The sequence below is a fragment of the Vicugna pacos genome, chromosome 11, assembly GCF_048564905.1.
Source record: "Vicugna pacos chromosome 11, VicPac4, whole genome shotgun sequence".
NCBI classification, from domain to species: domain Eukaryota; kingdom Metazoa; phylum Chordata; class Mammalia; order Artiodactyla; family Camelidae; genus Vicugna; species Vicugna pacos.
The window spans coordinates 1464573-1483958 of NC_132997.1; the positions used below are offsets into that span (position 1 = coordinate 1464573).

Here is a 19386-nt window from a genome sequence, read left to right on the forward strand (position 1 = left end):
TGTGGGAGTGGGCAGGGAAGGAGAAAGACTGTTCAGACTGGTCAAAGTCACTACAGTTTGTAAAGAGCTGAGGTCTGTTCCCTCACAGCTCAGACACATGCAGGACATGAGGATGCTTAGCTAATGACCAACAGTGGGTAGCAAAGCCCAAGAGTGGGGTGGGGAGGAGAGATGGGACCACCTTCTAGAAGAACCTCTGCCCCAGGGTCCAGGAATGTAATGAATGATTGGGGATTCACAAAGGGTTTTTATGGCCTCATCAGGTAGTTCCTACTTTAAAATGATAGTCTGGAATATATGGTAAAATACGGTGGAATGACTGCTCTTATTTTAGTTTCTGCAAACACTTAAATGGATGGATTTCTATCTCCATTATACAAGCACTGCTGGGTAACCTTTAGAGCCATGTGAGGATCAAATGAAGTGAGTACTTATTAATACTATTACCATGCTTCTACTGAATTAACACTTCAGCAACAGTATAATGGCCACGCTTCTTAACAACTGCCTCTGTAAGAGCTCTTGTAAGTCACAAATAAAAATTATAAAGAAAATATATTAAAATAATAACAATTACAGTTACAACAAATATGTTGTTTATAGCAATGATAGTGTTAGCATCTCCCTCTCATATTAAACAATACCCAACATTGGATTCCTTAGGAAGCAATGCCAATGCATGTTTGGACTTTTCAAAGTCTTCAGCCCATGAAGCCTTTTTACTCACATTGGTCCACCACAGCCAGAATTGCTGTTCCTTGCATGGTGGGCTGCCACGCTGCAATGTCCTGGGCTTTTTCTGGCACCATGCGTCTATACTGGATAGTCAAGTTTCCACATACCCACTCTGATTTGCAATATATTGTTCTCCAGAGCCAACGGAGGGGCCACTGGAAAGAGGCCACAGATAAGGTGGTGAACCCAAACTGAATACCTGTTAAAGGAATGGACACACAACATGGAGTGGTGGATGGATGGAAGGACAACAACAATTCCTCTACTCCTGTAAAGAGAGAGGGGCAAATGGTGAACTAAATCCCAAAGAGAAAAGACATTCATGGTAATAATATTATTCAACAGTGAAAGAATCCAAACAAAAGGCAAATATAAAATCTCTCGGAAGAAGACTCATTACAAACTGTTTCTTTCACGTATATAACCTTAGTAGGAATAACATACTTAAAAATCTTCAACCAATCATAGTTATTTGCTGGTAATAAACTTGGGAATCTTGAAGCATATTATTCACTCTCAGTGTTGATAATACAATCTTGGAAGATGATTTGTCATTGAGGATTAAGAAAAAGAATACTGTGGTTGTATATAAGAATTTAAAAAGGAATAAGGAATGTACTTTTGGGAAAGCTCTGCATAGAGAATGTTGGAGGAAATGCACTGAAAATAGGCAAGTGAGCAAGCTCCCTTGAGTCTGGGAAGGTGAGTGCAGCACATTCAGAGAGTCTATGAAGTTATTACAAGTCACAGAAAGGTATGCAATTAAAGTGTCTTCCTAAGCAAAATATCCTTCTTCAGGAATTTTTATCTTGATATTTCTATGGTCTGTGTGGTCACAGGAAGTCAAAGTTATGGTGGTGGCTTAGAAGTTCTTTTCTCTCTGTCTGTAATTTACAGGACATTGCTACAGATGGGGCAGCAGAGATCTGCGGTAAGCTGTTCCATGGGGTGGGGGAGCAGTTAGAAATGATAAGGCCAGAGATCTAAAAGACTTTTAGACCCTAACTGGCAGACTTTTAAGTAAACTAGCACAGGTATGTAACTAAGACAGTGGATGAGAGGCAAGTTTGTAGTCCCTTCAGTGTTACTGCTCAGTCAAGGGATAGGGACCACTCTGGCCAGGAATGGCAAGACAGTGGATTGGGTGGATGAGTAGGAGGAGCTGACATTTGCTTCTGACCTGAGAGGCAGGGGTGTGTTGCAGAAAAACTGACAGTGCTGGAAAGAAGCCTCATGTCCACAGCCTAAAAGGAGCTGTCATATTCAGGGAGGTCACAGAGAAAGAACCAGAGTTAGTGATGCCACAGGGTCAGCAGCGTGGCAGCAGTGATATCAGTATATGTTTCCATAACCCACCTAACCCTACATGAACACATCTGCCTACAGGGGGCAGGTAAGTAGCAGAAATATGTGGAGTGGGTGCAGCCACTGGCAAATTGGCAAGTGGACATCTTAATGAAATGCACTGCTCACAGTCACCATATTGGAAAGAGGGCCCCACACTGTCAGATCCCTTTCTTATTCAAGAGAAACTAGAAATTAAGACTTCATTAGCAATCATCCCTCTTCAAACCCAGAAAAGATATCATTTATAATGACAACAAAGGCACAGACTATTCAGAAATAAATTAATGAAAAATGTTAAAATGATTCTGATAAATGACTTAAAAAGAGAAAAAAATGATAATTGAATGAACAGTAGAATGCACCATCCTCTTCAGTTGGCAGACTCAAATTTGGGGGACTTGAACATTTTTTCTCCAAAATAAATTTAGTATCTGAATGCAAATTTAGTTAATAATCCTGAATGGATTTAAGAAAAAATTCTGAAAGGTGATCCTAAATTTCTTCCAGAAATATACACAAATATACAAATAAAATAATGAGGAGGGATGTTTGAATTTGTAATATTAGGGACATTCTGGAAAAGGATAAAATAGGACCAACTGTAGGAGATATTAATCTATTTTCATGGAAACAGTATAGAAATAGTGCACTGAGAGAATGAATGAAATAGAACACATTTCAAGAATAGACGTGGATATTTAAGAGATTTTAGAAATATTATAAAACTGACACTTAAAATCAGTGGATTCAGGTACTGGTGTAATTAGCTAAATCATTAGAAGGCCTGGTACACTGTCCTCAATTTTGACATTAAAATAAATTCCAGAAAATTTTTAATTAAAAATAAAACACTAGAAATAACCCAACATGATTTAATCTGTTCAGATATTCAAGCGAGAAGAACTTTCTAAAAAGCTTTTGGAACAAAGACCAACAAGAGCAAAGGCCTAGCAACTCAGCAAGGCCAGAAACGCCCCCTGTAAAACAAAGCTGACCCTCTCCCAACCCTCTCTCACGGACCTGTATTGCTCTCTGATACTTTCTATACTTTCTTCTTCCCTTTAAAGTCCAGTTTCTTGGAGAAGTGCCTGCGCTGATGACTCCTCCAGGGCTCAGAGCCCTGCATCCCCCACAGCCCCACCACGGCACTGATACAGGAGTTGCACTGCCGGTGGCTGCGTGTTTCAAACCAGTGGGCATTCTCAGCTCCTGTTTATTTGATTACCAGGTAGCTTTTGCCGTGGACAAATATTTTCCTTTCAGTGGAACATTTTCCCCCCTTAATTTTTGTTTTACTTAAATAAATTTTAAAAGCCCAGGCAGAAAAGTGTGTGTGCACATATGCACACACACAGATACACACAGATCTGTTTTTTAAAGGCTACATTAGTGTAGTCCAACTCCGCCTTTTCCTCAGTTTAGACAATTAAAGGTGGGCTTTAGCCCTTGCTTTTATGCCCCACACACCCCCCCTTTCTCACTTTGCTCCCTTTAGTCAGTGTTCAAATTCCTCTTAAGCCAGGTTACAGCCTTCTCTGTGTTGCCTCAAATCGTTTTCTCTCAACTGCACTGCTATTCTTCTTTCTCTTGGTGGACCTCTCTTCTCCCATTTGCCATGTACATGGCCCTTTTCCCCAGGGCCTCGTCTTCAGTCCTCCACCTGGCAGGACTGAATCGCCCCCACGGCCTCACCCACAGCTCCTCTGAGCTCCTGACTGGTGAATCCAGCTTAACAACGGACATCACTCCTTATATGTCCCATAGACACTTCGCACTCAAAATGACACACACAGAACCATCTCCTCGAAACCAGCTCCTCTCCTTACACTCCCCCTGCAGATCTGCTCTCCGGATGGGTCACTGGAAAGTCACCTCAGCAGCTCTGCGGCCCGCCGCCCCGGCCCTCCAATCCCCACTGCAGCAGTCACCACTTCTGCCGCCCATGTCTCTCTCTTTCTGCCCACGGCCTCTCAGCAGGCGTGTGCCATTTGTTGTCTGGGTTACCTGCGTTGGTCCCCGAAATATCCTTTCCCCCCAAAATATGGGCCTCTCCCCCTAAAATAGTATCTTCCATTCTGCTGCCAGAATAACCAGATATTCTGCAACATAAACATTATGCAATTCTCTTACTTACAAATAATCCAATATATCCCTGCTTCCTTAAGGATACATTGAAGTCTAAGCACACAAGGCCCATCGTGACAGAGGCCTTGTGCACCTGACATTCCCACCTATGGATCCTTTGTTCTAGCCCTACTTGTTGTTCTTCAGTCTGGCCAAGCCGCTTCATGCTGTGTACACATATATGTCTCCACCTCTCTGCATGAAGTGTCCACTCCCTCTACCACAAAATAGAGAGCTAACGTCCTTTCACCTTTCAAGATTCAGTTCAAATATTTCCAGCTCTAGGAAGTCCAATTTGTGTTCACCTGCTTAGCAATCCATCAACTACTCGCCATGCCTCGCCTAGCCTGGGGAATGCAGACACCAAGTCTTACCTGTTTTGGTCTCCCCAGCAGTTGATACAGTGTTTGGCATAGCAGTGCTCAATGCTTGTTGGTTGGATAAATGAATGAATCAGTAAAGAGATGAGAGGTCTACAATCCCCCCCAGTTACTCAGCTGCCATTTTGGGAAGTTCATTCTGCGGAGTTAAGGAAATGTGAGTGCAGGTGGTGGGCAGACAGAACAGTGGTGAGGGCGTGGGGGAGACAGGCCTGGTCCTAGAGAGCGCAGGATAGGCGTGGGTGGGAGAGCACTGGAGAGAGAGGGAATGGAGGGGGCGGGTGCAAGGAGATGTTGAAGAACAACTGATATTAAATGCAGTAAATTAAATGGAGAACATAATATATGAAGGGGAAATCAAGTTAACAAAGCAAGGGTGGAAAAGGCAGTACCAGAGATGAAGAGCTCTCACTTCATCCCTCACAGCATTTCACTTATGGCACCTGCCCTCTGTGAAGGCAGTGTCAAATTCTTGAGAGACTGGTGTTTGTGCTGTGGGTGCTCTAAGTACAAAACGGTATCTTATGGCTTCCAGATTTTAAGACTGATAGATAATTTCTCTTATGTCCCATGTCTGAGTTCTCAGGCAGCAGGATCATTCGCTGGTGGGGGGAGAGATATTGTGGTTAACAACTCAGGGTTACTCTAATAATCTCAAAGGACAGTGGGGAATTCATGAAAACAAATAAAAGAGAAATTTCACTCAGAAAAAACCATATGTCATATAGAACTTTGTGGGGGCATTGGGGGCAATGTTACCGCCACCTCATCTAACAGTTTTATTTGAGTGTGTTGAAACTCCAAGCTCAAGTCACTTAAACAAGTAGGAGAACCAGGGTCCAGGCTGTGGTGCTCCAGACATGGACGGGAAGATGAAAAGCCTGACTACTGCCTCCGACAGGATCAGTCCAGTCGGGGAGTACAATGGACATGGACACGATCACACACCATCAAGACAAGAATCAAGTGCAATTCATGCCTAGACAGGAGAGCAGATAATCTCTAAATAGTGGAGGGGTCCCTGCCAAGGCTTGGCAAGTGTCCTTCCAGGCAGAAAAGCAGAGAAATATAATTCAGGCGAAGGAGACTAAGGTTGGTGGCTGGGTGCAAGGCCTAACGAAGCACAGATGGAGGGCTCCAGGGTCATCTGTCAGTAGCTGTTCCCCTTCAGCAGCTAAGAGGCATAACTAAAAAGGCAGGTGGGGTGTCATTAATGATCATGGGGAAAACTGGGAGGAGGAAATTGAGGTCAGGAGATCACCACCAAAGGCAATTTATTTTAGAGGAACAAAAATAATTCAAAAAGCACTTGGAAATTCTATCTCCCATGAATGAAAAGAACACAAAATAAGTTTCACTCCAGCGTTGAATACAGAATAACAGACTGCCTACTCTCAGAAATGGATTGAATTTTCTAATTCATCAGGGATTATTTAGATAATAGGAAAACGAATAAATCTGAACAATCTCTCTAGAATAGCTGTTACTCCATCCTGTTATGTAGGGTAGAGTTAGGCTGAATTATTTAATTGATATTTTAATGAGACTATAAATTTCTAAAAGCCTTATCAATTTCTCCCAAAAGCGTACAACTTTTCCTTTCATGACATTTATTTGACTTAATTAGAATAACTTTTTTCCAAGGCTTTTTTTGTGTGTGTTAAAATACCTAATGATATGCTGCCCCCAGAATGTTGTTGTTATTATTAATACTGATAATAGCCCCAATAAGACATATTTACAATTATGACTCATTTTGGAATAACAGGTCATTGGTTTAAAGTCCTTTTGAAAATAAGAAGAATAAACGAACATAATTACTACACCAGGGACAGCAGCTGCACCCTTAATGGAACCTGGTCACTAAACACAACAAAAGCAAAGATGAAACTCAAATCAGACACCAGGCCACAAAGCATAGCTGACTGAAGATGCCACAAGATGACCTTTCATTCACCGAGGGAACCAGATGCATTTCTATGTATAATGAATATTGTTAAAAGCAATTATTTTATATATAGAATGTAATTTAGGAAAAAGAAAACTCCATCTGTAGACTTATAAACAGGAAGCACAAAGGGGTGCCTTTGCCAACAAGAACCTGCATGCATAAATGCAAACCTACTGACAAAAATCCTTTCCTGTCTCCTAAGCTTAAAAAAAAAACTACTTCAAGGCAGTGGTGAGCTGAAAGGGCTCAGATACAAAACGTGCACATCATCAGCCTTCTAGTAGATAAAAGTGCGCCATGCATAATAGAAAAGATAACGTTTCCTATGGAAATCTATTTTGAGATTCAACAATTTAAAGGCAACTGAGAGCTCAAAACCAAGTTCAACCAAAGAGGAACAGAGCCCAAGCAAATGTACAGAAATGGACAAAGATATTGGAGAAGGAGGGGTCTGTGTTCTACCGATACTCCAGATCAGCAAATTCATCCTGAATTCAAGCCAGTGATGTGACATGATGTCACTCAAGGAATCAGGCAGAAACCATCAGCCAGAAGAAATAGGAACAATATCAAAGGCAGGTGTGAGATGTGGAAGGGGTGACCCTGTGAACCTTGCTGCAATGAGGCAGGATGTGCTTGCGGGCTTTCTGCACAGGCTGGCTGGCTCACATGACTCTATTTAGAAGGATATCAGCCAACAGCTGTGCCACACGGGCTACAGCCTGAGCTGAGTCACATCTAGTAACGGTTCTGAGTTCATCCTTAGACGACATGACCAGAAGGATCTGAGAATCAATGGAGGAGACGTATCTGAATGAGTATTCCATTTCATTCCTTGGCAGTAAATCTTCAGCTTTGTGCAACATAAATATTGACAAAGATACACACAGGCACCCTATTTGAAAGCCTGACTGCATAATTGCATCTAATCGAGAAAAGCGGGCTCCGTTTCAGTATGCTAGGACATTGTTTGGCTCGGTAACCAATGCTTCTGAGACCCAAAGCATACTCTAGTATAACCGACAGCACAGAAATCTCCATTGATGACTTACTCATTTCAGGGTATTCATAAAATAACCCCAGTTTGCCCATGGGATACAGATGGTTTTCCCGTTCCCATCGTGGGTTGGTCTGTTCTGCTCCCAAAACTGTGGCATCATTAGATTCATGATCCAGCTGTCAAACAGATCAAATTATAAGGCAGGATATTATCAGACCAAGGTCATAAAGGTATTACTGATATCTCAAGCTGAACACATCATCTTCCCAAGAATTTAATTTCTTGTTTTCAGGATAAATTTCTTTTTATTGCTGCCTCCCTACCCTCAAATATTGTGAAAACTAGTCCTGACTACGTGCCTTGGGTTTACCAAAATTGTAACGACTACTACTACTTTATCTCCTACCTCCTTTTCAGGTGTTCATTTTAGCTTTTAGAAGATGCCTTCCCTCATTTGTCTTTTTTACCCCCACTTCTCTCCTATTATCCACCATGGCCTTTCCAGTCTGAAAGTCGTCAGAGAAAATAAGTAAAAGAAAGAAATACAGGTTCTGTGAGCTGGTGATAAGTGCTGTGGAGGAAAATAAAGGAGAGCGAAGAATGTGTGCTTGGGAGGAGTGGGGATGGGGCAGTGACCTTTGAATAAGGCAAAGACTGAAGCAAAGGGGTGGGCAGAGGAGGGGCAGAGGAAACAGTGATCACAGGCCTGGAGGTCCCTCACGCTGGACAGACAGCATGGAGACTGGTGTGGGCCACAGTGAATAGGAAATAAGTGGTGGTTTTGGGGGTGGAGCCTTAGAGGCTGCCGTGAGGATGTGGGCATTTTTCCCTTTGAAGGAATTGCGGAGCCATGGAGGGTCACCGAGCAAAAATGTGATACTCTAATGTTGGATAGAACAGGTCCAAGACCCTAATACAAGCTGAACAAATCAAGGGACAAAGAAGTGACATGCCACCTCAAATTCAGTGCAGAGCTTGAAAGAAACACAGCCTCGACTCCCAGCCCAATGCTCTGTCCCCTTCTGGATGCTGTCCCACAGAGCTGTCTCTAAAGTTATGTTTTTTCCTCACTCAGAGGCTTGTGGGCCAACTGAATGCTTCCCCCTTTTCAAATGGCAATTTATCCTGAAAGGAAATCAGAGTTGGCAGTGAAACAAGGCATGGACCTGTAGCCTACAGAGCTGTTGTCCCTGAAAGCAACAGCTGGCGCGTGGTTTACTCGTGGAGTTCAGCAGAAGAGACAGAGCAACAACAGACAACTTAGCATCTGGCTGAGTTTCGGCTGACTGCACTGCACGTTTGGATGTATTTCAAATTTGGACAGTGAGGCGGCTTCACACGAAAGGCAGGTGTATACATCATACATGCCCACACGTCTGTATGCATACACACGTAGACACACACAGAGCATATGATGTGACTTGTAAAGAGCTGCCTCTGCTTGGTTTCCCACGGCCTCTAATTTCAGCATTAACCTTTCACTGGCCATGCTCCCAGGTTTGCTACGAGATTTCTTTGCAATGGAACATGCCCTTCGCTTCACAAACGTTCCCCAATTCTTTCAATGACATTAGGGGAAGAGCAGGGAGCCCTGGGAAATGCTGGGGATATGGACTCGAGATACCCCTGAATCTGAATCCACACTTCATGGCTTATTTGTTATTTAACTTTATTTACATTCAAAATGCAATTGTTGCAGATCTCAGAAGATGATTTACACTCACTGCTATGGCAGAATGTTGCGGTTAGTAGACTCACCACAGGATCCTCTTATTCAACACGTTCTTCCAATATTTCAGATATTACTGTATCACAAATGCCCATTTCTATATTTTGATATCTGCTTTTCAGTATAATTATCTTTCTTCTTTATTCTCTATATATTATGATTTTAGAACATTTTTCTGAGAAGTGTTCCACAGGCACTGTACATATGATACTTGGATAAAGAGATCCTGGAGATCAAAACCACATTTAAATCCTTAGATAAACTCAGCTGTGTCATATACATGGCTAGGTTTAGTCTGCTTACTTTGTTACTTTGTTTAGTAATTTTTGTTTCAAAGAACAAGATCCTTCTGTATAGCACAGGGAACTACACTCAATAACTTTTAATAGCCTTTAGTGGAAAAGTATATGACAAGGAATATATATATATATATGAGCCACTATGCTGTACACCAAGAATTAACACAATATTGTAAACCAACTATACTTTCAACAAAAAAAGTTGAAATAAAATTGAGAGATGAAACTTCCACTGCCCAGACTGCTGTCACGATGAAACGATTCAAAGCAGGCCAGGTATTAGCAACCCCCCTGACACAGCAAAACCCCATGTGGGATCTTCCTTTTGAGCAGCACTGGCTATCCGGCTGTGGCCACTTGTAAATAGGGTTGAAGTCACTTAGACCCTTGGCTTGGGATCACCGTGGCCACAGGGGTGGGGGTCACTGCAGCACCTACGAGAATGACGGGGCCAGCCTCCTGCTGAAGCCGCTCCCCAGGCCACAGCCCGGAGCGCTGCAGGCAGGTCTGAGGTCCGGCCGGGGGCGCGCAGCTCCACAGCCACTCGGAGCCCTGCGGTGCGGGTGGCGCTGGGACTACGCTCGTCCATCACCCTACCTGGCACCCAGACTCGGGATTCTCCTGGGGGAATTTTTCTCTGCCTCATACTTCCTGTCTCAGCATTTGTGGAATCCGGTCCATGCCACAGGGAAGCAGGGCTTTTACCCTCCGGGACCCAAATCCATCACTGTATGGATCCAGGGTGAAACTTCCATGTTAAATCACCTGGCGCTCCCTTCTTGTGCTGAAATGCCCTCCCCTGTCGATGGCATTAGGTCGTATTAGAAGTCCCGACTTGCTTGTCCTTAGCTAAGACTCTGAGCCTCTTGCTCAGTCTTCCTGAGTGGAACCACTCATCTGTGGCAGAAAAGCTTGGGCTGTCGTCCACCCATCATTGTCCTCGGTCTTTTGGGTTTTCTGTTGGGTTATGGTTCTCGTGCAGGGATATCAATTTGCACATGAGAAGCAACTGTAGACATTTTAGAAAATACAGACACTGGATCCTCCCCCCTCTTCAGCCAAGGCTGGAAGCTTTCTCCCTCTAGCAGGGGTTACACAATCATTTGCTTGGGAATTGACCACACATATTGGCATAATCATAGTAAATTGCCCTTTACTCTGTGCTTGCCACGTGGCATTTTCTACTTCATGTTGTCTTTGTACCTTCATTATCACATTTAATCCCTGCATTATTGATTATCACCATTTCTGTTGAGGACACTCCTACTTGCTAATCTTGAATACAAGTATCTTTGATTCTCTTAATCTATTTCATTCCTGAGTTTCCTGTTCCTGAATTTAAAGAGTGAATTATGGACACATGTAAATAAGATTCTCTTATTATATGTATCTGACTCATCCTCTAACCAAATCATATCTGGAGAAGAGAGATTTTCTCTTTTAAACATTTGTTTTTCTTATTATATAGTAGTGCATACACATAGTGGAAAATGTAGAAAACATATAAAGTAAGAAAATTACAGCCATACATTATCTAAACACCAAAGGACAATGCTATGTCATTTGGGGCATTTAACTATTTTTCTTAATATTTTATCATAAAATTTCCCTAGGAAAGTTGCTTAACCCTGGAATTGTACTAGCCTTTTGTCCAGTACAGAATAACATTCCCAGAAATGACCCCAACATCAAAATAGTATGTGAGGCTGGGAAGGCCACAGGGCACTCAGCTTATTCTCTGAGTCCTACAAAGAATGCTGTTAATTCACTGATTTTACACATTCGATGCCTGTGAGTCACTCACTCACTCAGCTGGCTCGGACTGAGACCTACTTTATACCAGTGCCAATCCAAGTGCTGGGGAGACCCCAGAGGGAGCCTGGATCACGGCATCACTTTCCTTCATTTGCTCCCAGAATCCTACTCCAGAACCCCACATGGGATTGGGGGGTGGAGGCAGGTGAGATATGGTGAAATTCATTTCATTATGTTCCTTTAGACATATTCAAATAGCATGAAAATAGTAGCTAATTTTGATAAGTTTTCTTTTCCCTTCCTATGTATTTTTGAGAATGGGTATAGTTTTGGTGCAGCAAGAGTAATTGATAGATCTTTGGTATGGTAGGATTTTATATGAAAAATTAAGAAGGAAACTGCACTTATACAAAGAGAAGAGGCAGTGAGGAAAAAACAAGCCACCCTTGAACTTGGCTACAATTCAGAATTCCTGGTTTTCAAAAAAGGGAAACAAAATTCAAAATAAATTCCCTAAATATTTTAGCCCATAGTAGAAATACATGGAGGCAAAGTTCAGCTCACTGGAACCTAGAACAATGTGCTTATTTAAGTGAAGGTATAAACAGACCACAGATACTATAATGCATCCTTTACTTTAAACTAGTTCATGTGAGCAAGTTTCATTTCACATGAATTGCTCAGTACCAGTTTAGGAAATATATCCTCCTTGATTGGTAAAAATAGCTCACAGATAACCAGATTCAACAAAATTTATTGTTAAATAATTTACTTATTTCCTTCAGGAAATGCTTTTGAGTAATCTGAGTTAAGTATTTCCTCTATCTGCTGTATTTCTTTTCACAGAGAAAAGTAGTATTATTTGCACATGACCTACTTTTACTTCTCTGGAAATATCTGACTGTGAGCTCAGGGTACGGATTGTCTACTGCACAGTAGGGAAAAAGAAGATTCATTTCACAGCGAAGATCAGAATCTTTTTTTGAGGGGGGTGGTGAGCTGGGGGACAAGGGAAATGCCTTTGTTTCGAGACAGACCCCAGTAATCCATACTGAAGCTGAAAGATGAAGCCATTATGAAGAAATGTGGAAGGACACACTGACACGCAAAGGTGTTCACTCTGCAAAAACAGAAAGAAAGAAAGAAAGAAAGAAAAAATAATTTAACTGCCCTATAAAGAGAATGGACAGAAACTTGGTAATAAGCTAGAGAGAAGGAAGGTTAGTGAAGGGAGGAGAAACAATGAAAGGGAACTTGGATGCGGTGGGCAGAAGAGCAGGTTTCTGGAGCCTACAATGAAGGATGATAAGAAAAAATAAAGTTTAAAAAAGTTACAAAGTTTAAAATAGTTTAAAAATTAAAAAGCAAAGTTAAAAAAATAAATATTTTTATAGTGGCATGGAAGATTTTAAAATGATGGAGGTTTTTTATTTCAAAATTCAAGTTGTTTGAATTTCTCCCCCATTCTCCAAACAACAGTAAGACCTGCTTGTGTAAGTGGTTTTGGGGGACACCACAGAGAGGGGCGAGCTCTGCAGTTAGGTTGGCCAGTAGCAGAATGCTGGTGTGGAAGGCAAGACAGAAGAGAGTTCAACAGTTTCATGAAAACAGAAACTCAAAGCCAGAAATTATCTTAAAATGGTTAGTGTGGTAGGCAGAAAAATGTTCCCCCCCAATATGTCTATGTCCTTATCCCCAGAACATAGGAAGAGGTCAGATTCCCTGGCAAAGGGGGCCTATGGTTGCAGATGTGGTTAAGGTTGCTAACCAGTCGACTCTAAGAGAGACCAGCTGGATTATAGATTTGGGCCCAGTGTAATCACCAGGGTCGTTAAAGGAGGAAGAAAGAGGCAGAAGAGGGGAGAGAGGAGAGGAGATCTGACCACAGGTTCAGAGTCAGAGGCACACAACCATGCTGACCTTGAGAATGAGAAAAGAGGTCACAGGCCAAGAGACGCAGGTGGTCTCTGGAATCCAGAAAAGTCAGATACAGGTTCCCCTGAGGCCTTCAGAAAGAGCCGTGCCAACACTTTGACTTCAGCAGGCTTCTGCATTCAAGAAAACTACAAGTTTAAATTTGCGTTGTTTAGTAGAGACTTTTTCTTTTCTCTTCCTACTACCATGACGTTTGGGGATACTTGTTACAACAGCAACAGAAAGTGAATAGAGTAAGCTCCTTGAAATGTTCAGAAATTGCAGATAACACTGGACTGTCCACTTTGATGTGGGATTGGGCTTATGTGAAAATCAAAAGGACAGTGTGACCTTTGCTAACATCTGCTTTTCTCATTTTAGGAAGAGAACAGTAAGTCAAAACCTCTGTTGTTATTATTTTAGACAAGTGTCTCTTAAAACTTTATGTAACCCTGTGCCTTAGGACCCTAAGAGAGTCTCTTCTTAGAAGAACATGGATTCAGAGAGATAGTGTCTTACATCTGAGTCCCACAGTGGTCTCTTATTGGCAATGAGAGCTTGGGCATATCAGTTACCCTCTTTAAGCCACAGGATCTTCATTTGCAAAAGGAAGATAAGAATAAGGATTGTTTGGGTGATTAACTTGTACACACACACACACACACACACACACACACACATACATACATATATGTACAACATTTAATACAGTGACTAGCACATACTAGGCACTCAACAAATTCCTGTTATGGATTTTTAAATGCATATATAAAAGGAGGAGAAATTTGCAGGAAATTGTGGGAAAACTAAGTTCATGGCCCCAAAAAGGGCCATCTCTCAATGGGCTCTGATCAGTCAGTCCCCAGTGGTGGGCTAATAAGCAGAGACTATAGCACTTGGGGATTTATGTTAAACATAAAAAGGAAGGTATTTAAACATAATTATTAAACATCAGGTACGTTTATACTTTTGGCTGGATCATCTTATCTGGAGAGATTTAATAAGCAGAGAGTCTCCACTGTTCTAGAGATGGGCATGCAGGAAAATGATGTGGGTGGGTGGGCCATTCTCACCCACCCAAGATCACATGACTGAGTACTCACGGAATTAACACCTCTTGTATGTTATTACAGATGGGCTGTCCTCCCATGATTATTGTCAGCTGTGTCATCAGTTCAAGGAGACATCACATGGGTCACACTGGAATATTAGAAAGAAAATCTCATTTAAATTTTAGATAGCTCTAACATGAAATAAAGTCATTATTTTATGCCTAAAAAAATCTAAGGAGCAGAGAGTAAAGACACTCTTCATTGGGCAACTAAGAGAAAACCTGAAACAGGTTAGATTGTCAGAACACATAGCTGTATTCACACCTCTTCATTTCTGTATTTTTACAGCCAATACACCAGATCTCATGGATAAGTCACAAATCTGCCCTTAAAGAATGTGATGTAGAAACACGTGGAGTAGTAGTTGACAAAATGGAACAAGAACACCTTCATGGCTGGGTTGTTCTCATAGTCAGTCTGGTCCTTGGGAGCTCTGCAGCTAGAATAAAGAAAAGGTAAGTCTGTAAAACTGTGAACGGCTTTGAGACCCTATTCAAAGCCACGGACACATGAGTTAACACATTTAATATGTGTGTGTGTGTGTATATATATATATATATATACATATATACACACATACACACACACAATTCACACTGTTTTCATACCAGCTGTTTTGAATTTCTTAACATATCCACTATGTTAATTCCAACTGTACACACTGTTGTAAGAGTTTCTCCCACTAAGAAAGTGATATCCCACAAGGCAAAAAAAAAAAAGTCACCTGTTCCTTAAAATTTATAAGCACAACAGTATCCAATGGGCAAGAACTGTCCTCTGTTAGGTGTAATTTGAAAGAAAGCTACTTCTAAACATCCTGCTAGATAATATTCTCTTGTCTCCCTGAAAGGCAGTAAGGTAGGACTATTGAAGAAGACAAACAAAACACGGGGCAACTTGCTAGAAGCATTTGGGGAACATAAAACGGGTCATCCTCCTAGTTCAGAATTTGAATTGGTCTTAGTATTTTCAGAAGATGACCACTGAGCAGACCACTGGGAGGACCACCCAGCCACATGCAATGTGTTGGAAGCACTTAACTTAGGCCGCTAAGCCGCTGGGTGGGATACAAGCCAGAGAGAAGAAACATTTATTATAGAAGCTGCAGCTGATGAGAATGGAGTTACACTAACAGGAACAGCATGGGGGGAAGACACATAACAGTGTGATTACTTGTCCTCTCCGTAACGCGCAAGCAAATCTGCCACTGGAACCACGACCCTCTTCCACTTATTTGCAATACAGAGACTATTTACTTTCAACAACAGGGTACATTATCTAATGTAATTGAAATTATTATTAAGCACTGACATATTTACACAGAGCTTGGACATTCTAAAGCTTCCTTTGTCCCTTTTACTAATGCAAAAATGGAGCTAATTCACTTCTCATATAGGCTAGAGAAAATAGGTTTGCAGTTGAAGTTAACTAAAGACTGTAATGTACTGCAATTGAAGTGCCTAAAAGATAGTCTCTGTTTTGACCTGGTTCTAAAACTGGTGTAGAAATTATCTCAGCTGCAGGAGGAGCTTACCAGAGTCAGTCATCATGATTGCCACTTTCTCATATATGGCGTTCAGGGTCACCATGATGATAAAACTGATATGGGAAGCAGTGATGGGCGTGGCCCACCTGCACAGTCAGGTACTTTTGGATTGGGTCTGTTCCATTCAGGTTCTTGGGAAGTTTTGCAGGAAATACAATGAACACTGAAAGTCCGTAGACAATGATCCCAATAACTGAAACAATGGTTAACAGGACCTGACAACCCAAGAACCCAGCAGCATGAGACTCACTAATGATCGTATTTTTACACAGAAAACTTGCCCCCAACCCAGCTTAAACAGAAAACATGCATGTGTTGTAAACTTCACATAAACGTGAGAAGTGATATAAATCGCACGTAAATGCCATAAGAGACGTGAATATCAGTCATGTTAAATTTTAGGGGAGGAGGAATGAAAGATGTCAAAAAGAATGAGTGCATCCACTAATGTAACACGCTGGCAGCAGGAGCAGCTGTGTGCAGGGCATAGGGAATATATGGGAACTCCACTTTCTGTGAATTTTTCTGTAAACCTAAAACTGCACTAAAGAAGGAAGCCTGTTAAGTATATTTTAATGGGTGAAAATGGGGTAACTGGTGGCATGATCTTTTGGAGGGAAGTCTGTGATAGCAGAACAAATGAAAGTAGCCCTTCTACATCTGTAGAATTACTTAGGTTATGAACTAGTTGTAACCCATGAAGGGGATATGCTTCCTTTCAAGGGAGAACCTATCACTGATTCAGGGGTCAGCAGGTGCTAGCTGTCGTCTTCATTCTGAATAGGACCAGTGAAGCTGTGGACATGCCCTGAGGGAAATAGTGGGAGTGACAGCAGGTCTCTGCTGATGAAAGCTTCACATGCTTTTCATACTCCTTGAGATCTTGAAATGGCAGGTATTCCTACTCCCTGCATTTGCACAAGATTCATGTCCCTAATCCACAGTAGTTTTGACTGTGTGGACCCAAGGGCAGCGGGGGTGTCTGAAGCAAAATTTGCACGTGGCTAATAGGGTTTCAGTTCCTCACTAGGCAGGTTTTTTTTCTGGCCACTGAAGAATGAACATTAAAGATCCCATTTTTAAACAGTTTTCCTTCCATCTACCTTCTTGGTCATAGTCCAGAAGCATGTACTCAGTGTCCCTGGCTGCTCCTGATGGGTGCCCCAGAGAGAAAGCTACAAAGAATGTGAATTTCAGGACTAAGTGAACCACATCATGTTATTTACAGTAATAGCAGGCGGCTGGCTTGCACCTGCATGGGAGAGCAGAGGGAGTGTTTACAAGCCCCTCCTGGAGCCACACTCCTGCATCTGGATCCCAGCTCTGATGCTAGCTGTGGGGCCTTGTGCAAATTTCTTAACCTCTAGGGGCTTCAATCTCCTCACCCATATAATGGGGAGATAATAATAGCAATTTATAGGACTATTGTGATGAGTCAATTATTTACTAATTGTGAAAACAATTGGAACATTAACCGCAGGCATGTGAAAAACTCTACCTAAGTATAAGCTATGAATATGGTGACCAAAGTCTTAAAAAGGTGTTTTTTCTTAGTTTTTAAGCCATCAGTTTGTAGAGAAAGCATTTTATTTTCTCCTCTACTCTCTTTCATCATCCTTTTCTTCACAGTTAAGTCTTCATGCTTGTGAAAGGAATAACTTTTTGGTGTGTTTGTGATTAAATGTGAAAATTAGTTAAGGCTGAGAAAAATGTATTATAGAAGGTATATTAAGCCTTCCTCTCTTGTACAGCTCATATAGGCCATTTAAATAGTATGCATTTTTTAAAAGTCTGCATAGTAATTTTTAATTATGTATTAAGTAAACATAATAGTTAAGAATGCGTAAATACTTACTATTGCTTCAGCACACATCTATTTTTCAAAATCCTCACAATCACCCTGTGGGGAAGGTAATATTATATCTCTTTTACAGATGTGGAAATAGAGCCACATGGAGATGTTGCAATTTGCCCCAAATGAAGCAACTATTAAGTGAAAGTACTGAAATACTCAAAGAGCCCAAAGACACACTAACTGTATAGCACTGTCTCCTACATGGTCTGTAAAATCAATTCTAATTCATTTCAGAACTTTTACAAACTTGACACATTTCCATTTTTCTTCCAAGCACTTAATGGGTTCACTATTTCTTAAGAAACAGGAAAGCTTTCCGTTCTCCTTCCTCAAGTTTCTTCTTATTTATCATCTTTTCTGATCATAAATTTAACATTTGCTCATTAAAGAAAATTTGAAAGTACTCAGTAGTGGACAGAACTGCTGTCCTGGATCTGTCCCCAGTCTTAGAAAAGGACCCAGAACTTGCTTTAGGATAAATAACCTCCCTTTTGTTTTTAGTCCTGTGATTTAACCTCGATTGACCCACTCTTTCTGAAGCACCAGAAGTAGATCTCAGTTGGTTTAAGACAAATAATACCCCTCATTGTATTGGCCTTGCACATGATTGGAGAATTGGCAAATAACCCAGGAAGAGCCACTATTATGTGAGGAGATACATGCTGGTGCCCATGTGAAACATAAGCTTCTTCTATCAAGAGAGGAAGCTGCCAAAAGAGACCTGTCTTGGTTTGGATGGATGATCTGGGATACTGCGTGCCTAGAAGCATCATGCTGAGACATCTTTGGACACAGAATGAAGACAGGACAAAAGCAGCCCTTGACATCATCTGGGCTAGAGTATCTCTCCTTGACTGAAGCCAGACCTCAGACCTGAGGTTTTCATTTACAGGAACCAATAAATCCCATGGATCCCCATTTCTTGGTTGTTGTTTAAACACATTGGAGATTGATTTTGTCACCTACAATCAAAAGACTCCAACTCTGAAAATGAATAAAAAATAAGAATAATGCTTCAACCTATAGACATAATTCCTTCAGAATGGTGCATTGTTTGTATATTACAAATCATTTTATATATTAATTTAATTCTCCAATCTATCATAAGCGCAACACTTTGACATGTCATAAAATATTTTCATGGACACACTTTTTCATGACTGCATACTATTCTACTTTGTGAAGAGTTGGAAGAATATTTTGGCTGAGATTTTATATATATATATACACATATAAAAGTATGTCTGTGACTTGCATCCATACTGACTTTTCCCTGCCATTTTGAAATAATTCCTGATTAAAAGTTTTTCAAAGCTGAATTAGTGGATTAAAACATATGAATATTTTTGACTCTTGATATCAACTGCCAGACTGCTTTCTAAGAAGGCTTGAGGAGTACACCAGAAATTAACACAGCATTGTAAATCAACCATACTTCACAAAAATTATCCAGTAACCTAGGCATGGGATTGGTGATCACTGGCAATTCATCCTCATAAACAGAGTTGTGTCACTTGAGAAGTGGAAAACTATTTCATTTTGATGTGCACTGAGTGAATTACCATTGAAGTGTGACATCTATTTTTTCTTTTGCGAATGTGTGTTCATCTTCTCTGCCTTCTACGCTTCTGAGATAATT

The 19386-nt window shown here is 41.2% G+C and overlaps 1 long non-coding RNA gene across 1 annotated transcript; it reads right to left on the minus strand.

Annotated features, from left to right (window-relative positions):
- Positions 1-685: 685 nt before the first annotated feature.
- On the minus strand, positions 686-14785 carry LOC140699595 (uncharacterized). The gene is made up of 4 exons (XR_012077802.1): positions 14611-14785; positions 14338-14434; positions 7590-7713; positions 686-934 (listed from the first exon to the last, which is right to left on the minus strand). It is a non-coding gene; the product is annotated as an uncharacterized lncRNA (long non-coding RNA).
- Between the last annotated feature and the right edge of the window lie 4601 nt (positions 14786-19386).